Source organism: Heterodontus francisci, chromosome 35 (genome assembly GCF_036365525.1).
Source record: "Heterodontus francisci isolate sHetFra1 chromosome 35, sHetFra1.hap1, whole genome shotgun sequence".
NCBI lineage: Eukaryota > Metazoa > Chordata > Chondrichthyes > Heterodontiformes > Heterodontidae > Heterodontus > Heterodontus francisci.
In genome coordinates this window covers 25,562,779-25,581,803 of record NC_090405.1, presented here as the reverse complement: position 1 = coordinate 25,581,803, position 19,025 = coordinate 25,562,779, and the positions used below count along the sequence as shown (strand labels likewise).

General features: G+C 44.2%; 1 non-coding gene across 1 annotated transcript; it reads left to right on the top strand.

Moving 5' to 3' along the window:
• The first annotated feature begins 18,641 nt into the window (after positions 1-18,641).
• On the top strand, positions 18,642-18,723 carry trnas-gcu (transfer RNA serine (anticodon GCU)). The gene has a single exon. It is a non-coding gene; the product is annotated as a tRNA-Ser (tRNA).
• The last annotated feature ends 302 nt before the right edge of the window (positions 18,724-19,025 follow it).

Sequence of the window (19,025 nt, the reverse complement as noted above, 5' to 3'; positions counted from 1 at the left end):
TTTTAATAATGACAATTTTATATTTCTGGCCTTTGCTTTGGACTCCACCACAAGTGGAATCATGTCTCCATCAACCCAATCAAACCCATTCACTATTTCCTCACATTGCAATGTTTCTTTCACCCTGACAGACGATGGAATTTCTGCTGCTTGATTGCAGTTCTTGCTTCCTGCCAGTAGATGTCACCTCACTCCAGTACAGTGAAGGTGACAAATCTGACAGCACACAACAAGAAGTAATTGTTCACGTTGTTCATTGTTCAGTGAACAGGTCCCTCTATTCCTGCACACTCTTTAGAACTGTGCCATTAAGTATATATTGCCTCTCCCTATTCCTTCTGCTAAAATGCATCACCTCACACTAGTCACTATTAAAATCCATCTGCACCTGTCTGCCCATTCTGCTAGCCTATCACTGTCTTGTTGCAGGTGGTTCATTTCATCCTCACTGTTTGCCACTTCTCCAAGTTTGGTGTTATCGGCATATTTTGAGATTCTACTCTATATTCCAAGATCCAAGTCATTTATCTGTCGCAAGTAAAAAGCAGTGGTTCCAGCAGTGACCCTTGGGGAACAGCACTGTCGACAACCTTCCAGTCTGAGAATGAATCATTTATTACGACTTGCTGTTTTCTGTCCTTAAGCCAATTTTCTATCCAATTGGACACTGACCCTCCTATTCCATGAACCTCAATGTTGTTAATCACCCTTTTATGTGTCGTTTCTTAAAATCCATATAAACAACATCCACTGCATTCCCTTCATAAACCTTCTCTGTTAGTTCATCAAAAAATGCAGTTAGATTAGTCAAGCATGAACTCCCATGTATAAATCCATGCTCACTCTCCTTAATTAACTCAAACCTCTACAAGTGACTGTTGATTTTTTCCCTGATTGTTCTTTCTGAAACCTTACCCACCACTGCTGTTAATCTAACTGGCCTGTAGTTAGCCGGACTGTCCTTACACCCTTTCTTGAATAAGGGTGTCACATTTGCCACTGTTTAATCCTCTGACACCTCCCCCGTATCCAGGGAAGATTGGAAGATTATAGAAAGCCTTTCTGTTATCTGCATCCACATTTCCTTTCGCAATCTGGGATGAAAGCCATCCGGACCAGGTAATTTATCTTCCTGAAGCATAACCAGCCTTTTCAGTACCTCCCTCTCTCAATTTGTACCCTCTCCATTGCCTCTACACTCTCCACTTCTACTGATATTTTGTCAAATTCCACTTCCTTAGTGATCATTGATACAAGGTACTTATTAACTAGATTAACATTGCCCTGCAGCTCTAAGTATATATTACCCTCTTTGTCCCTAATGGGGCCCACTTCACCGCTGACTACCTGCTTATTATTTATATACTGCTCGAAGATTTTTGGGTTCCCTTTCATGTTGACTGCCATTCTATTCTCGTAGAGATAGGGAATAAGCTAAATATAGAAGATATAAATATTTCCCATCCTTGGGTGAGGTGGAATTTTTTTATGCTGTGAGTGGTAATGTCCTGACCCACGAGTGTGGTGGAAGTAGAGACAATCAATGATTTGAAAAGGAAATTGGATGGATACCTGAAGCAAAGGAACTTGCAGGAGGAAAGGGATCGAGCAGGTGAGTGGAACTGAGTAGCTGGCTCCGATAATTGCTGCAGTCACTGCGATCCCCCTTAATTTTGTACAAGGTGACAATGTTTGCATCACGCATGTTTTGAGCCCTTGTTGAGCTCGACTATGGAGGGCTCACTGTCCAGTTCCTCCATGACAGGGAAGTCTGGAATGGCACTGAGAGCTACTTCAATGACAATGTTCTCCGTTATGTAGAGTTCAAGATAATGCTCCAGTCACCTTTCCATCTGCTTGTTAGGTTCAGTGATGATCACCCCTCTCTTTGTCTTCAAAAGGTGCTGATTTAGTTACTACTGGGCCCATTGCTTTCTTAATTCCTTCATACATCCCTCTAGCATCCCCGGATTCATCAGCAGAGTTTTAACCAGTATTGATTGGTGCAGTGCTGAGCAGTCTGCAGAGATTTGTTTCTGGCAGCTCTGAGAGCATTTAGATGTTGTTTGCTGGGGACTTGTTTGTAGTTCATGAGGGCTCTCCTCTTAGTTACAGTAACTGACTCCATTTCAGTCCAATAAGCCTCAAACCAGTCAGCATTCCTCCCATCTATTTTCCTATACACAGTGAGTGCAGAGTTATAGATGGTGGTGTGCAGATGATTCCACTTTGACACTGCACTGAGGCCTTGAGCATTGTTGTCTGAAAGAACCTGATCGAGGATGTTGAGGAACTCCTGGGTCCTTTCTGGATCAGTGGTTCGGCAAGTGTTGATCAGAAGACGAGCTTTCATCATGGATGGATGAAGCTTCCTTGGCTGAAGCCTGACCTTGTTACACACCAGGGAGTGGTCAGTGTCACAGTCAGCGCTGTGATAGCTGCGAGTGATGAGGACACTGCTGAGGGTGTTATGTCTGGTGAAGATAAGGTCTAGCTGGTGCCAATGGCATGATCTCGGATGTCTCCAGGACACCTTGTAGCACAGCTTGACCTGAAAGTAGCTGTTCATCACACAGAATCCATGGTGACAGCATAGCTCCAGCAACCTCTGTCCATTTTCGTTCATCTTGCCAATCCCCTGGTGCCCTATGCACATTGGCAAAGCTGTGTAGTCAGTACCCAAGCTTGTGTTGAAGTCTCCTAGAAGGTACAGTCCCTCAGTGCTGGGAATTCTACTGATGGCAGTGTCAAGTGTCACATAGAATTGATCCTTGACATCTGGGGTGGAGGTGAGTGTCGGGACATAGATGCACATGAGATTAACTGGGCCCACACTTGTTGACAAGTGAAGAGTAAGAAGTCTCTCTGAGCCTACTGTGGGTGGTTCACTCATCTGAAGTGGCGTGTATTTTACTGTGAAACCCACTCCATGCTCATGAGTTGCTTCTTGGGCTTTCCCCTGCCAGAAGAAGGTGTAGTGTTTCTCTTTGAGGGATCCACTTTGAACGAGTCTGGTTTCTTGCAGCACAGCAATGTCCACATTGAGCCTTGTGAGTTCCTTGTCGATCACAGCTGTCTTGTGTGTGTCATCAACCTGCAGAAGGTTGTCGGTAAGGCCAGGACACATGATCCTTACATTCCAGCTTGTGATGCGAAGGACTGGTGTCTTCTTTGTTGAGTTTGTTTTTCTTGGTGCATTGATTATCAATCCGCCTGTTGAGAGATGACTCTCTAAGCTCCAAGCACCCATTGAAGCAAGCAGGTCGTGGCTTCACAGCACCTAACTGACTGGGGGCTGCCCAGCTTGGAGTGAATGGTAGCTATCCAATGAGACACTAAGAGCTCTCCCACTGTCCGAAGTAACCCCTGGCGCTCATACTCTACACCAATTGAATGAGAGCTTATAATCAGTAACTGTTTATTCCCGGGTTGTGCTCATGTTTAACCACGAAGCTGGAGTGTCCTCTCTAGGGCACAGGCCTGGGCAAACAGTATGGAGACCCTGAGCATCAGGACCCCCTCTCAGCATTGCTCGTATTGTCCAAAGGAAAGGAAAAACCAGTACTGTTTGTTACCAGTTCTGCTGTAGGAGTTGCTGGAAAACTGCCTGATAAGTCACAGGTAACCGCCTCCAGGACTCCACTCCGGATTTACTGTCCAGGTTTACTGCCTCAGCCTTCTTATTTATTTATTTAGAGATACAGTACTGAAACAGGTCCTTCCAGCCCACCGAGTCTGTACCGACCATCAACCACCCATTTATACTAATCCTACATTAATCCCATATTCCTACCACATCCCCTCAATTCCCCTACCACCTACCTACACTAGGGGCAATTTACAATGGCCAATTTACCTATCAACCTGCAAGTCTTTGGCTGTGGGAGGAAACCAGAGCACCCGGCAGAAACCCACGCAGTCACAGGGAGAACTTGTAAACTCTGCACAGGCAGTACCCAGAATCGAACGCGGGTCACTGGAGGTGTGAGGCTGCGGTGCTAACCACTGCGCCACTGTGTCTTCTCGAGACACCCCTTGAGAAGTGAGACTTTTTGCCCAGAGATGGGGCTCTGTTTCTTGGCATCAGGATGGAACCACACACCAGTGGGCCTGTATGACATGCACAAGGATATCACACACTGCCCCATCTCTGGTCCAGATCAGAGTCAGACACTGAACAGATTGCAACCCACAAGGACATCACAACCTTCCCGCTCTCTGGGACAGGTCAGTGTGATACACCAAACAAACAGCACCCCACAGGGACCTCATAAATGCCACGTCCCTGTGACAGATCAAGGTCAGACACTGCAAATATTGCAACCACAGGAACATCACAAATTGCCCCATCCCTCGGACAGCTCGGGGTCTGACATTGAACATATTGCAACAACAAGGACATTACTGTATAACTCCCTCCATTCTGAAAAACAAGCATTCACCCTACTTTTTACCCTGCAGCCAATTTTGGATCCACACTGCCACTGCCCCTTTAATCCCATCTGCTTGAATTTTGTTAGCAAGTCATAGAGAGATGCAAAACTGAAACAGGCCATCCGGCCCACTGAGTCTGTGCTGACCAACCACCACCCATTTATAGTAATCCTACACCATAATCCCATATTCCCTACCACATCCCCACCATTCTCTTACCTACACATGGAGCAATTTACAACAGCCAATTTACCTATCAACCTGCAGTCTTTGCTTGTGGGAGGAAACCGGAGCACCCAGCAGAAACACACACAGTCACAGGGAGAACTTGCAAACTCTGCACAGGCAGTACCCAGAACTGAACCTGGGTTGCGAGAGCTGTGAGGTTGCAGTGCCAACCACTGTGCCATTGTGCTGCCCCAAGTCTAGTTTATGGTATCTTTTCAAACACAATTTTGATGTCCAGACACGTACCATCAACCTCACCACCCTCGTCAACTCTCTCTGAAACTTCATCAAAGAAATTAATTCATTAATTATTTCAGACACAATCTTCTGTTAACCAATCTGTTCTGGCTGTCATTTATTAGCCCATGTTCTACCAAGTGACAGTTAATTTCCTCCTGGATAATTGTCTCTAAAGGTTTCCCCACCACCGACATTAGACTAATTGGTCTGTAGTTCCTGGGTTTATCACTCTTTTTAAACAGGGCTGTAATATTCACAACCCTTGCAGACTTACCTTTTAATTCTGGAAAGTCTATTGCAGACAATCACTTTGGGAATGACTTTAACCAATTAAAGCAACAGGATACTTGATTAATAAGTCCAGAACTTTTATTGAGAGTAAAATAGTACTTAATAATTGAAAGTAAAATTATACTTAACAAACTTGGGGAATATAACTTTACAGCTCTGGGGACTGGTCGAGCTTGGTCTCAGAGCGTCACGGTCCTCTTTGTCCAGCCTAGATCCCTCATCAGGTGGAGAACTTGGTTGATGATCTGAGTCTTTACCCCTGAGATCTTCTAGTGTTCCTGCACACTGAAACCTTACAAGCTCCCTACTTTTAACCCCTGGATGGCCATCACACCACCATGTAAAATAATAATTGGTCCTAGCTGTTGCTAGGTACATTTAATTAGTTCTTAATAATGTCTTCCACTAACAGTCACCTGTCCTCAGAATCTCAGACATGAGTACAATGGAGTGGTTTCACACTGTCTCCCAATCTGATCTGAAACAAGTTTCCTGTTCATTAAATCTAGACTCTTGAAGGTCACGATGTACCATACCATGGGTTTTATCAGGGGTCCGAGAAAGGTCCATTGTTTGAATACATTTAGCTGAAACTGTCCTTTCCCACAAAGACACAGAAACTCACAGTAATTAGATTGAACTAACTTTAAATGAAAACCCATTCTCTCTAAAATGTTTATTGATTCATTAATTATAACTCAATCAAGGTTCATTACTTTTACAATCATCTGTTTCAGGATGGGTAGCTACTCATTAATTATACAGGATATAAACGTTAGTACTGAACACAAAATGGTTCCTTTGGTCATGTGTTAATTATAAAATGGCTTTCTTAACGTTGTTAGTTATGACAATGGATACATGATAAAAATGGTCAAGTTAAACTGAGATTGAACTACCCAAACTTACCTCCATCCTCCAGTCCTCTGGCATCATTCCCATATTTAAGGAGGATTGAAAGATTGTGGTTCGAGTCTCTGCTATTTCCACCCTGACTTCCCTCAGCAACCCAGGATGCAGCCCATCCAGACCGGGTGACCTGTAGACAGGTGTGAGCACTGCTAACCTTGTAATTGTCTCCTCTTTATCTATTTTCATCCCCTCCAAATTCTCCACTTCCTCCTCCTTTACTGTGACATTTGCAGCACCCGTTTGTTTTGTGATGACAGATGAAATGTACTTAATTAGTACCTCAGCCACACCCTCTGCCTCCACAGGATCTCCTAATTGACCCACCCTTTCATTGACTGTCCATATGTTGGTAAAAGTCTTCAGTGTTCCCAGTTATGTGACCTGCTAATCTTTTCTCATACATTCTCTTGCTGATCTCATTTCCTTTTTCAGCTCTCCTCTGTACTTTCTGTATTCTGCTTGTTTCTCTACTGCATATGAATCCTCACATGATTTTTCAGTGAATGATTTTTGAACTATTTTGTAAAAGGATTTAGTTTTGTAAATTTCTCCCTAGCTCCCCTCATGGTCAGGCAGAAAGTTTAACTGCTGTGTTTTCAAACAGCAACAGCTTTATTTGAAAAGTCATTATGACAGGATTCCGGGTTTTAATCCAGTCACAAATCTGGTTCTGATGTCTTGTGGCTCCAGCTGTCACATGACCTGTCAGAGGATGACCTCATAATTGACCCAGTCATGGAGCTGTGGGTTGATGTTTAAATTGCTTCAAAATAATTTTCCAGAAGGGCAATCAAAATGAATCGATATATAAAAGGTAGATTTTGTGAATTTGTGCTCCCAGTGGAAATTCCTGCAGAGTCTGCTGGTTTTCATATCCCCAATTCCCCACAGGAAGCTCTGTGCTCGGAGTCTGTATTCATTACATCAACATTATACAGAATCATTTCATGGGAGACCCCAGTGTGAATTGTAGACAGGTGGGTCAGTTTTAACTTTCAAAGTAACACAGAAGCAAAATACTGCAGATACTGGAAATCTGATATAAAAACAGAAAATGCTGGAAATACTCAGCAGGTCTGGCAGCATCTGTGGAGAGAGAGACAGAGTTAACGTTTCAGATCTGTGATCTTTCATCAGAACTGGGCTGAAATTGTCTGAGGGACTGCGATTGTGGAATCAATTTCAGGGTCAAAGACATTGTACTTGGTAAGGATAGGAAGATGGAGATTATTAAGTACAGTGCAAAAATACAGATGCTTTTACATTATTTTAATCAAAATTGATTTAAACTTTGTGCTCATGAATCCTATCTTTTGATCACAATGACACTGATAACAATGGAAAAAGCAAGACTTGCATTTCACGACCACAGGACATTGCAAACCCTTTTACAGCCAATGAAGGAAGGACTTTTCAAGTGTAGTCACTCAACAGTACAATAGAGTACCCTACAATAAAGATGTATAAGATTCTCACCACACAACTGCCAGACAATGACCATCCCAAACAAGAGAGAATCTAACCATCTCCCTTTGATATTCAATGGCATTACCATCGCTGAATCCCCCACTCTCAACAACCTGGGGGTTACCATTGAGCAGAAACTGAACTGCAGTAGCCATATAAATATTATGGCTACAAGAGCAGGTCAGAGACTAGGAATCCTGCGGCAAGTAACTCACCTCCTGACTCCCCAAAGCCTGTCCACAAGTCAGGAGTGTGATGGAATACTCTCCACTTGTCTGGCTGGGTGCAGCTCCAACAATACTCAAGAAACTCAACAGGACAAAGCAGCCCGCTTGATTGGCACCCCATTTACAACATTCATGCCCTCCATCACTGGCACACAGTGGCAGCAGTGTGTACCATCCACAAGATGCACTGCAGCAATGTGCCAAGGCTCCTGAGACAGCACCTTCCAAACCCGTGACCTTTATCACCTAGAAGGACAAGGGCAGCAGATGCATGGGAACACCACAACCTGCAAGTTCCCCTCCAAGCCACACACCATCCTGAATTGTAACTGTATCACCGTTCCTTCACTGTTGCTGGGTCAAAATCCTGGAACTCTCTTCATAACAGCAGCACATGGACTGCAGTGGTTCAAGAAGGCAGCTCAGCACCACCTTCTCAAGGCAATTAGGGATGGATAATAAATGCTGGCCGAGCCAGCGACACCCACCTCCCATGAATGAATTAAAAAAATGATAATATCCTGTAATCCTCCAAAGTAGAAAATACAGATGGAAATGAAAAATAATAAAACAGTCAGCATGGATTTCATAAAGAAAGACTTGATGAACCTTATCTTTGAAAAATCAACAGCAAGAGTAATATAGCAGATGTAGAAGAGTTTAAGTTAATAAAGCCTCATCTATTTATGTGCTTGAACCATCAAATTGTGGGTTAACAAACAAACATACTAACTGACAGAGCTGCATGTTGTTCTTTCTAAATTACCCTAAAGTAGGGTGTTAATGAGTTAAAGCTTCAGGTTGCTGCAACCAGAATAGCCATTATCCACGATCAGTTTTACTGTTATAAATAAAGATGGAACATTCATCGTGAATCTATAGAAACAGTCTGGTCCTGCACACTGCAGACACATCCACGTCATCACCAACCAGCTCTCCTATAATTGGTGCAGTTATTTGACTTTGCCCCATTCGCTCCATGGAATTACTTTTAAAAGATTTTAAATTACAAGCAGTTTTGTCAATGTTCAGCCTTTGAGAAGAAGTCATTCCCTGGCCACAGAGGAGAGAGCATTAAATATAAAACTGTAGACTACCAGGTAACACAGTGAAAGCTGATCAGCTAATCTATAATTACTTACATTTCTTAATTTTGCTCTTGCTATTCGGTTTTTCATCATTTTCAGCTCCTGACTGTGGATATTATTGTGATTAAATGTGAAAAGATGCACTGTGTCTCAGCCCCGGTATATTGACTATTTCTCTGTACAGTGCTGTATACACTCAGATACTGACAGTGTATCTCCCTCACTCAACTTTCCAGCCCTGACGGTGCAGAAAGCGCTGCTCAAAGTTACACATTCTGACTGTTTGCAGTTGATTAGTGAGAGATTATTAACGTATCCTTCTGCAGCGCTGCCTCGGTTAATAACAGCAGATTGAAGTCACATTTCAGATACAGAAACAGACGCATCAATTATTCACTCTTTCCCAGAGTGAGTGAGGCCGGGACAAGCAGCAACATTCCGGACCCACGCTCTGCAATTACCCAGCACCAGCGGAAAGCAGTGAATACAGATTCAATCAGTGGGTTAATGTCCATTACAGGGATGCAAGATTCCACAGCCCAGGATAAACATCCCCATACACCGAGAACAAGCTCAGGAAAACCCGGGGGAGTTAATATCCCAGTCACTGAGCATTCCAGCAACATTGAACAAGTTCCTGAACTGAGTGAACCTTTCAAAGTACAGAAGTGAGGACGAGGTCAAAAAGGTCTGAACAGTTGAGGTGACTGAGCGGTTTCAGCTTCGCTGTTCAGGTTGCAGCTTTCACTGGAGGCATGTGTTTAAATCCCACTTCTGACAACTTGATTTTCAGTTACTTTGCAGAGCTTCCTTGAAGGTTTGAGGTAGAGTAAATACTGAGGAACTGTTTCTAACTGCTGAAAGGTCAATAACCGAAGGTTATAGATTTAAGGTGACTCACAAAACCAGAAGGAACTTGAGGAAAAATCGATTTCTGCAACATGTGGTTAGGATTTCAGTTATGTGGATAGATTGGAGAAGCTGGGGTTGTTCTCTTTAGAGAGGAGATTTGATAGAGGTGTTCACAATCATGAGGGGTCGTGACAGACCCGATAGAGAGAAACTGTTGGTAGAAGGATTGAGACTCAGGTAAAAGCTGTGGCTCAGTTGGTCATACTCACCTCGAAATCACAAGCTTCTGGGTTCAGATTTCACAGCTGACACTCCAGTGCAGCACTGAGGGTGTTGAAGGTGCTGCCTTTCAGATGTGATGTTAAACCAAGACCTGGTCTGCATGTTTGGGTGAATGTAAAAGATCCCATGCTGCAATTTCAAACAAGTGAAGAGCAATTCTCCCTGGTGTTGTGATCAATATTTGCCCCTCAATCAGATCAGTTGGTCATTCTCACATTGCTGTTTGTGGGTATTAGCTGCTGCATTTCTGACATTACAACAGTGATTACACTTCAAAAGTATTTCATTGTCTACAAAGTGCTTTGATATGTCCAGTGGTCTTGAAAGGTGCTATATAAATGCAAGTCTTTTCTTTCTTTATCACAACACATTGCTGTGTAAAAAATGGTTCCTCATGTCACCTCTGGTTCTTCTGCCAATCACCTGATATCTGTGTCCTCTGCTTACTGACCCTTTTACCACTGGAAACAGTTTCTCCTGATTTAAACTATTGAAGAACTTCATGACTTTGAACAAATGTGTCAAATCTTTTCTGAATTTTCTCTGCTGCAAGGAGAACAACCCCAGCTTCTCCAATCTCTCCACATAACTGAAATCCCTCACCCTGCTACCATTGTGGTAAATCTCTTTTTTATTCTTTCATGGGATGTGGGCACTGCTGACACAATGTGATTCCTGTCAACGCAGCATCGGACTGTGCCAAGCTGTGCATAGGCACAGCTACATCTTGCCAGGATTAAGTGGCACATGTGGAGGATGATGTCATTGCGCAGCGCCAACATCATCGCATATCCGCGCTTGGTCCATCTTCGCACATGTGCGCTAAAGCGTCATCAGGTATCCAGCCCCTCACTCAGCTGGAGGAAGCGGCTGAATAGGAGACTTTGAGGCTGGAGCTCTCCCCCCTCGGCAACTCGCTCCAGGCCTCGACGCTTCCTCCCCTCAGCCGCTCGCTCTACACCTCGATGCTCCCCTGGAAAATTGTTCCCCACTCGCGTCATCCAGCTCTATGGCCGCTTGCTCTCTGCCCCCCAACCCCCACTCCAGCCGCTAGCTCTAGGCCGTGCCACTTCCCTCCTCTAGGCCACTCACTACTCACTCCTACGTCACACTTTGCAGCCCACCTTGCTTCTTCGGGCGGCGCGTGGAGACTGGACAAACGTGGGAGCAAGTGGCCGAGAGAAGGGAAGCAGCGCAGCCGAGAGCTAGCGGCTGGAGGGGAGGGGGGGTGGGGAGTGAGCGAACGACTGGAGAATGGGGTGACATGATCGGGAGACAATCGGCCAGGGAAGTAGGGGGGGGAGCAGCGAGGTCTGGAGTGAGCGACTGTGGAGGGTGGAAGAGGCCGGTGCAAAGCAGGGGGAGAAAGCGAGTTGTGCCACCTAGTGGTTGCGTTGTCAGCAAACGCAGCCTTTATTGTCCATCTTTAATTGCCCTTGAGAAGGTGGTGGTGAGCTGCCTTTTTGGAGCTGCTGCAGTCCATGTGTTGTACGTAAACCCACAGTGCTGTTAGGAAGGGAGTTCCAAGATTTTGATCCAGTGACAGTGAAGGAATGGTGATATAGTTCCCAGTCAGGACAGTGTGTAACTTGGAGGGGAGTTTGCAGATGGTGGTGTTCCCATTCATCCAATGTCCTTCTAGGTGGTTGAGGTTGGGGGTTTGGAAGGTGCTGTCGAAGGAGGCTTGGTGAGTTGCTGCAGTGCATCTTGTAGATGGTACACACTGCTGCCACTGTTCACTGGTGGTGCAGGAAGTGAATATTTAAAGTAGTGGATGGAGTGCTGATCAAGTGATCTGCTTTGTCCTGGATGGTGTTGAGTTTCTTTGGTGTTGTTGGAGCTCCACTCATCCAGGCAAGTGGGGAGTATTACATCACACTCCTGACTTGTGCCTTGTAGATGGTGGACAGGAGGTGAGTTACTTGCAGCAGAATTCCCAGCTTCTGACCTGCTCTTGTAGCTACGGTATTTATATGACTGATCCAATTCAGTTTCTGCTCATTGGTAACCCCCCGGATGTTGATTGTGAAGGATTCAGCAATGGTAATGTCATTGACTGTCAAGGGGAGATGGTTAGATTCACTCTTGTTGGAAATGGTCATTGCCTGGCATTTTTGTGGCGTGCATGTTACCTGCCACTTATCAGTCCAAGCCCAATCTTGCCCAGGTCTCTCTACATGTGGACACGGACTGCTTCAGTATCTGAGGAGTTATTAATGCAACTGAACATTTTGCAATCATCAGTGAACATTTCCACTTCTGACCTTATGATGGAAGGAAGTTTATTGATGAAGCAACTGAAGACGGTTGGGGCCGAGGACACGACCCTGAGGAACTCCTGAGCGATGTCTGGTACTGAGATGATTGGCCACCAACAACCAGCACCATATTCCTTTGCGCAAGGTATGCCTCCAACCAGTGGAGATTTTTCTCCTTGATTGCCATTGACTTCAATTCTGCAAGGGTTCCTTGATGCCCTTGGCAAGAGCAGTCACTGTCACCTCACCTCACCTCCTGAATTCAGCTCTTCTGTCCATATTTGGGCCAAGGCCATAATGAGGTCAGGAACTAAGTGGCCCTGGCGGAACCCAAAATGAGCATTGGTGAGTAGGTTATGGCTGTGTAAGTGCTGCTTGATAGCACTGTCAACGACACCTTCCATCACTTTACTGATGATCAAGAGGAGGCTGATCGGGCAGGAATTGACCGGGTTGGATTTGTCCTGCCTTTTGTATACAGAACATACCTGGGCAATTTTCCACATTGCTGGGTAGATGCCAGTGTTGTAGCTTGGCGGGCGGCGTGGCTAGTTCTGGAGCACAAGTCTTCAGCACTGCAGCCAGGATGTTGTCAGTATCCAGAGCCTTCAGCCATTTCTTGATATCATGTGGAGTGAAGTGGATTTAGCTGAAGATTGGCACCTGTGATGCTGGGGACCTCAGGAGGAGGCCGAGATTGATCATCTACTTGGCACTTCTGGCTGAAGATGGTTGCAAATGATTCAACCTTGTATTTTGCACTGATATACTGGTCTCCCTTATCATTAAGGATGGGGATATTTGTGGAGCCTCGTCCTCCTGTTAATTGTTTAATTATCCACCACCATTCAGGACTGGATGTGGCAGGACTGCAGAGCTTTGATCTGATCTGTTGGTTGTGAGATCACTCAGCTCTGTCTATTGCATGCTGCTTCCGCTATATGACATGCAAGTAATCCTGTGTTGTAGCTTCACTCATTTTTAGGTCTGCTTGGTGCTGCTCCTGATATGCCTTCCTGCACACTTCATTGAACCACTATTGCTCCCTTGGCTTGATGGTAATGGTAGAGTGAGGGATATGCCAGGCCATGAGGTAACATATTGTGTTTAAATACAATTCTGCTGCTGCTGATGACCCACAGTGCCTCATGGATGTCCAGTTTTGAGCTGCCAGATCTGTTCATTTCTTCCCTCAGATATAATTGAAAAAAAAATTCTGAAGAAATGCATGAACTAAATAAAAAGGAGAGAGAAATAAATACTGACAAAATGGATGGCAGAATTTGGAAGGTAAAAAGATTTCAGTTTTATTATTGATGAGTGAGAGGAATATATCACACTTTGGGGCTTCTGGAAGTGGATTTACTGATAATCTGGGGAATTGATAGGAAGCTGCTTCATAGTTGGTGGAACAAATTCCCGCCCTTGGGGTGGAGCCAACAGCAGCATCCGTCCAATAACAGACAGAGTAGAAGTACTGTATCAGGCCTTGTTAACTCAGTTGGTAGAGCATGAGACTTTTAATCTCAGGGTCTTGGATTTGAGACCCTTGTTGTGTGGTTGTTCTTCCCTTTTTCAGTCTTCATCAGCAGAGAGTTCAAGGATTGTTTGAAATTAAATTCAACAACATCACCAGATTTCAACTACTCCCACCCTGCCCCCTCCCAGTGTAGTTGACAGGACTCTCAACCTCTGCCTTCCCCCTTCCCCTCCCTCCCAGATCTGCGACAGGGTTCCCCTTGTCCTCACTTTCCACCCCACCTGCCTCCACATCTAAAGGATCATCCTCCACCATTTCCGCCACCTCCAGCGTGATGCTACCACCAAATGCATCCTCCCATCCCCTGTCAGCATTCTGAAGGGATTGTTCCCTCCGCGACACCCTGGTCCACTCCTCCATTACCCCCAATACCTCGTCCCCTTCCCAAGGCACCTTCCCATGCAATCGCAGGAGATATAATACCTGCCCTTTTCCCTCCTCTCTGCTCATTATCTAAAGCCCCAAACACTCCTTTTAGGTGAAGCAGCGATTTACTTGTACTTCTTTCAATTATGTATACTGTATTCACTGCTCACAATGCGGTCTCCTCTAAACTGGGGAGACCAAATGCAGATTGGATGGAACACCTCTGCTCAGGCCGAAAGCATAATCCTGAGCTTCGGGTTGCTTGCCATTTCAACACTCTCCCCTGCTCTCATGTCAACACTTCTGTCTTTGGCCTGTTCCAGTGTTCCAGTGAAAATCAACCCAAGCTCGAGGAGCAGCACCTGACCTTTTGATTCGGCACTCTACAGCCTTGTGGATTGAACATTGTGTTCAATAACATCAGAGCATGACTGGTGTCAGGCAACCACAAGCATTAACACACTCTTTGCCTTTGTCCCAGGACAGCTTTGTTATTTAATCTCTCCTGCCCTCTGCCCTATCAAACACCTTCCTCTTTGTTCTCTCCCACATGCCCCTCCCCGTCACTTGTTTAAAACCTAATTCTTTTCTAACCCGTCTCAGTTCTGATGAAACGTTAACTCTGTTTCTCTCACCACAGATGCTGCCAGAGCTATTGAGTATTTCCAGCACTTTTTGTTTTCATTTCAGATTTCCAGCATCTGCAGTATTTTGCTTTTATTGTGTCAGAAAGTCTTTCCTTGATTCAGGACTCTTACCTCTCTCCAGCATCTCTCTGCTAAAGATTGAACTTTATCTCATTTCACTCACAGCTCAGGGTCAGTGTGGCACAGTGGGACTTCTGGCTGTCTCCCACTTCACAGTCCATCAGTACTGAGAAAACAATGGGGAATATTACTCACATGTTGTGTTCTGTAATTTTTTACAAACACTTTAATGTATATATTGTCTCCCAAAGCAGTGACAGAATGCTGGCTTTGGTGTGTTGTTGAAATAGCTTTGTTGAGTTCGTGCTGTACTAACAGTTAAACAGTTCTTGGTTCAATACCAGGTTTTGGCACTTTCAACCTCTCCTGTGTCTTTTTCTTTGGCTCCAATTGTCAAGCTGCATGATTTACTCTGAAATTAGCACCAGAGAACCAAGGCACCAGCGAGCATGAGGAGCTGAAATTAGCACAGATCAAATCCACTTAATATTTCTGACTGAAGATGGTTGCAAATGCTTCAGCTTCATCTTTTGCACTGACATGCTCAGCACCACCATCATTGAGGATGTGAATGTTTTTGGAGCCTCCTCATCTTGTTAGTTATTTAATTATCCACCACCATTCACAACTGGATGTGGCAGGACTGTGGAGCTGTGATCTGATCCTGAGGGAGATATCCGTGTGTGGAGTGGCGGGATGTATGGAGAGTGATCCTGAAGAGGGTGCCCGAGCCTGGAGTGGAAGCTTTCCGTGGAGGTACAGGAGTAGGTCATTCAGCCCCAGTGTTTTATAAAGGTTTAGCATAACTTATTTGCTTTTACTCTATGCCTCTATTAATAAAGCCAAGTGTCCTGTTTGCTCTTAGCAACCTTTTCAAACCTTGATCAAAAAAGATTGGTGTACATTGTCTCATTCTTCCTCCTAAACTGTATCACTTCACAAGTCTCTGTGTAAAATTTTATCTGTTGTGTGAAAGCCCATTTTACCAGTGTGTTTAAGTTCCTCTGAAGTGTGTTACTGTCACTGGCATAGGATGAAATTCACGAGCATTCTTTGATGCTATCTCCATGGAAAGAGCAATCTTACACACTAGCTCAAATTGGGATTTTGTGTGTTTAGTATCTTTCCTCATCCACCAATATAAGCACAAATCTGTCTCATAATGTACGGTCTAAGAATGTGCCAATGTTGCAATGTGGTGATAAATTCTTCAATGTCACAATGTACTCACCAACTGTTTCACTACTTTTCTGTTTTCTGGATCCAAGTTTGTAGCTTTCCGCGATCTCTAGTGGCTTAGGGTTGAGCCTCACTTCAACGAAGAAACGGAAAATTATGATTTAAAGATTACACTGTCAATCATTCACATCTCTGTCTTCTCCTGAACTTCGAGTTCAAATTTGTTTGTGAAGTTGATTCACACGTTAAGACAGCACAGTCTTTGTCTTTGTGAAGGAAGTGATTTGGGAATGGCTGGTTGAAACTGTCCCTTCTTGCACAGAAATTCAGTGCAAATACTTGATCACTCACAATTTCCTTGAGAGAAATTTGTTCACAATCGCATTCGACACAGAAACTGCCTCAGCATTAATCTCACTGAAGCAGAATGTGACCGTGTTGTATGTTTCAGAATGTTGTTGCCGTTATTTGTCGCTTTTAACCAAGACTGCGAGACAGGGCAAGGTTGATCCGAGGTTGGAATATATTATCATTCAGGAGCAAGAAAAATCAAAAGGAACAAAATAAGAAAACCCAGTCTCCAGATTTGAGAATCTGTAGATCCGCTTTGGGAAAGTGAATCAGAGCAGAAGGAAGGGTGAACTGTCCAGAAGAGAGATGAAGATACAGCTCAGTCAACACGTTCCCCTGGTTTATGATGCTGGAACATTCCTCACACAGAAATGATTCAACCCAATGACAAACATTCTTACAGCTGATAATTTATGCTACTGATTTAAGGACTGTCTCATGTGGTTACCGAGTGACGACGAGAAGATATTAAACTTTGTTCTATTCAATCTAGCTGTGATAAAGTTTGAATTTTTCTCCCTTTTATAAACAGTATTTGAAGGGTCTCGGTAACAATGTTCAGTGTTGATGAGAGTGGGGTCTGGGTGAGAAGCTGCTGAGTGTGACAGGGTCAGGACTGGATGCAGGAAGTTCTCTGACAGTCTCCCTCTATCTCTCTAATGGGTTTGAGTTGATTTACGACTGATAGCTTTTATTTTACTTTTCTTATTTAGAGAGATAGCCCCTTCGGCCCACCGAGTCTGTGCCAACCAGCAACCACCCATTTATACTAATCCTGCATTAATCCCATATTCTCTACCACATCCCCACCATTCTCCTACCACGTACCTACACTAGGGACAATTTACAATGGCCAATTTACCTATCAATCTGCAAGTCTTTTGGAGGTGGGAGGAAACCAGAGCACCCGGCGGAAACCCACACAGACATAGGGAGAACTTGCAAACTCCACACAGGCAGTACCCAGAACTGAATCCTGGTCGCTGGAGCTGTGAGGCTGCGGTGCTAACCATTGCGCCACTGTGCTGCTGTTGGTGTTTTGATAAATGAAGGAAGTTCCCTCCACCCATTTTTTTTGGACAGACTGTGTGGTATAAGGATGTAAAGGGTTAATGCTGAAGATAGTGGGATCAACCCCTCCCACTGTCAGAGTGATGATGGAACAGTCACATGAGATGAAGTTTGGGAGAAGAGAGAGCAGCACCAAGGATGCTAGCTTAGCAGGCTTGATGAGTGTGTATAGAGTATTGTGCAAATTAGAAAAGAGTTGTTAGTTCTTTCAGCAGGAACTGTGTCCAGAAAATATCGAGAAACTCACAATTTTATTATTCAGGAGTCGGAACACAGATATTAATTCCAAGTGACAGTTCTGGGACCAATTAACAAAAAAAGTAGAGAATAATATTGCTCACTGATTGAAATCCCCTAGTGAGGAGACAGTTAAACAGGTGATCTTTTGGGGCATCCTTCGATCCAAGGTTTCAGCAACATTTAATCTCCCTTTATGGTGAAATTCTCTGTTATTTGCAACTTTTTTTTATCAGCTTTGATGGGCGAGTGAAAAAACTGAAAAGATTGAACAGTTCACCCTTTCTTTTCTTCCTTCTTCTCTTCTTTCCATCAGTTTCTCTTTTCTGTCCCAGATCACTATAATGATGAGAATCCCAATTTAATCTGCTGTTTCTGGTGTTTTATCCATTCCAATCAAAATTTCAACATTCCAATCAAATCTATTTGTTATTCCACAGTGTCTCTCCATGTGTTTTATTCTGTTGTATTCTCTCACAGTCTGTTTGATGATCAATGTTACATCTCACTCTCTGTTCTGGTGAAGATCAGAAGCAGTGATATCTGTTTACACCACCCGACAAGTCAGCCTGATGCTGTGCCTCGCTGATCATGTGGGGTTAAAGCAATTCTTCCAGTCAGTTAGTTCAGTTGTCATTTCATGAGAAATTCGGTCATCATGACTTCGTCAGTGACCTAATAGTTCAGGTGTCTGAGTGATGTTAATCATGATGTGTTGAAATGTTTGTATGTTCCAGTCTTTCCGTGGTGGGCTTTCACACTGAGTAGAAACGTGTTGGACATGGTCTGGAAATGTTTCACACCGCTCCATTCCCAACTTCATTTACTTACAGAAGATATATTTCCATCATTCCACAGCCGGCTGCACAGCCAGAAGCTGTGCTGAAGGTGACAGCTATGTTTCTGCAACTGTCAAGGTGGCCGAGAGGTTAAGGCGATGAACTGCTAATCCATTGTGCTTTGCACACGTGGGTTCGAATCCCATCCTTGTCGCTAGTTTATGAGCTGTTTCGTGTATTATTTATGTTGGGTGAGCTTATTTGTAAAGTCAGCCTCGAAACCTGTTCTTGTCAATGTCCAGACAGTGATTCCAGAATTTGTTATACTTTATTAAAATTGAGACAGACAATTGGAATTCTTCACCCAAACTGCACTGGAATGAAGATCAAATAGGGATCACGAAACGGAGCAGGATTTTTCCTCCCCTCCTTCCTTCCATCATTACTTTCTCTGGATTTGCACCAAGTGAAAGACAAATGGGAAAAGCAAATGGCGAGGGAGCAGATGCAGAAAAT